General features: G+C 52.1%; 1 gene segment (V, D, J or C); it reads left to right on the forward strand.

The window, feature by feature from the left end:
• The first annotated feature begins 306 nt into the window (after positions 1-306).
• Positions 307-805, forward strand: LOC308274044 (immunoglobulin kappa variable 1D-13-like). The segment is given in 2 exons: positions 307-361; positions 540-805.
• Positions 806-2,421: the final 1,616 nt, after the last annotated feature.

Consider the following 2,421-nt stretch of genomic DNA (forward strand, 5'->3'; position numbering starts at 1 on the left):
CCAGTGCTCCTGCTCAGGCCTGCTGGGAGTGCAGGCAGCGGCTGGGTCAGATCTGGTCTTTTTTCTCTCCTCTTCCCCCTCTTGTCCTTGGACCTTCAAGTGTGTCCTGTTCCCTGAATAGAGCTCACCATGTCCTGTCCTACCCGACTCTCAGTGGTCTAACTGGGTCACCAGGGACGCTGTGCGGTGACTGACAGGAGCCAGCTGCAGCCCGGCCCAGCCCTGCTCATTTGCATGTGCCCAGAGTCCAGTGGGCTTCTTAACAGGCTGCTGCACCTGTGAGGAGTCAGTGCCCTCAGCACCAGCATGGACATGAGGGCCCTCGCTCAGCTCCTGGGGCTCCTGCTGCTCTGGCTCTCAGGTGAGGAGGGGACACTGGGATCACTCAGCCCTGTGGGGTCAGGGATGGCTGGATTTTCAGAGAAGTTCTCTTCCAATGTAATTAATAATGTGGATTTTTGTTTTTCTATTTCTAAAACCAGGTGGCAGATGTGACATCCAGATGACCCAGTCTCCATCCTCCCTGTCTGTGTCTCCAGGAGACACAGTCTCCATCTCTTGCCAGGCCAGTCAGAATATTTATAGCAATTTAGCCTGGTATCAGCAGAAAGCAGGGCAGGCTCCCAAGCCTCTTATCTACTATGCATCCAGTTTGCAATCCGGGGTCCCCTCGAGGTTCAGCGGCAGTGGGTCAGGGACAGATTTCACTCTCAGCATCAGCAGCCTGCAGCCTGAGGATGTGGCCACTTACTACTGTCAGCAGTATCAGAGTTACCCTCCCACAGTGATAGAGGCCATGACATAAACCACCCAGGGCAGAGTGTGAGGCTGGGCGGCCCCAGCTGCTCCTCCTGCCACCTCCACCTGTTGAGAGCAGGGCCAGGAGGCTCCTCTGAACTTGACTCTCTTCCTCCTGCTCTTTGGGGTGAGCTCTCGGCTCAGGAACTCGGGGTCTGCAGGGTCCTTGGCTAACGTGACGGAAAAGAATTTGAGCACGCGCCAGTTAGAGACACAGACAGAGGCTGATTTGAGGAAAAGTGGAGGAAATACACATGCAAGAGAGAATGCGGGCCCATCAATAAGAGGAAGGCCTTTGGGGGAGATCAGGGTTTTCTTCTTATAGGGGACTTTCGTGAGGGGTGGGCTGGAGAAGGTGTGTGAGGATGAGCTCAGTCCGGTAGTCCCAGGGTGGTTTATGGTGGGCAGGTGGTCTGGAAGCCTTAGGGTGGATGAGTCAGTCCAGTAGTCCCGAGGCGCCTCCTGATGGTCTGTGGTCTGGTCAGCCTTAGGGTCTTCAGACTGATTGGGGTCCTCATTAGCTGATTTATGGATAAACTGTAATATCCTAATTATAGGTTTTCTTGGAAATAGTGTTAACTCTAGGATCCACAGGTTTCCTAGGAATTTATGGGAGAGCCAGGCCTGGGAAGAGAACTGGTTTGTGGACCAGAGGCTGAAGCACTTCAGCTGCAGGTTCTTATATTCAAGTTAGGTTTTACTTTTCCTTCCTGTCTGTCTCCTTTCTACCTACTTATTTCTTCTGTCCTACATCATGCTTGGCCCAGCAGCCCAGGCCAAGGATGCGTCTCCTGTATCAACAACACACTTGGTCACTGCACGTGAGGGGCCTGGGATGAAGCATCTGGGATCCACACAGCAAAGAAGCCACCCTAGGTATTCTAAGTAAGGCACGTTTAAGTAAAGAAATGAGAGTCTAAACTGCCAGCTTTAAAAGTGGGATAATTAGCATCAGGTTAGTGTTTCCACTGTGGGATACAGTATGATATTCCTGCTCATGTGCACATGGTGTGACTGTCAAACCTGTGTAATGTTTACAGTCATCCACTACAGATTGTAGCTCTCTCTTCTACTCTGGTATTGAAGATGAACTCAGGACATTTTGCCTCTGAGCATCACCTCTCTCCCTTTTTATTGTTTTTTTTGAAGCAGATCTTGCTAAGTAGCTACTTGTTGAGGCTGGCTTCGAACCAGCAAACCTTCTGTCTCAGCTTCCCTAGTATAGGAATTACAGGTACTAGAAAATTACTAGGATTACACCACCCACAGCAGCATTTGCCATTTCTTTGTGCTGAGCCCCTCCAAGGACTGAGTTAGAGGGGCCAAAATGCTGGCACTAGAAATGGAGGTTCCTGACCCTCCTCCAGCTGTCAGTGTGCGTCTGCCCTGGAGGCGTCAGCCCTGTGACCTCGGCCTCAGCCTGCCTGGCAGCCGAGGGTGAAGCTCTGATGCCTTCAGCTGCTGGAGCCCACAGGGGTCTCATCCTCATCCTGAACCCTTGTCTCAGCCCAGGGCTGGTGGGCGTTTGAGCATCCTCTCCTCCTGATTTCCACATCTCAAGGAGGACCCTCATTGAGCTTCTCCAGGAACCAATAGAGGGACAAGAGTCCACAGCCATTGTGC

Source organism: Muscardinus avellanarius (assembly GCF_963383645.1).
Source record: "Muscardinus avellanarius genome assembly, chromosome: 15".
In the NCBI taxonomy this organism is placed as follows: domain Eukaryota; kingdom Metazoa; phylum Chordata; class Mammalia; order Rodentia; family Gliridae; genus Muscardinus; species Muscardinus avellanarius.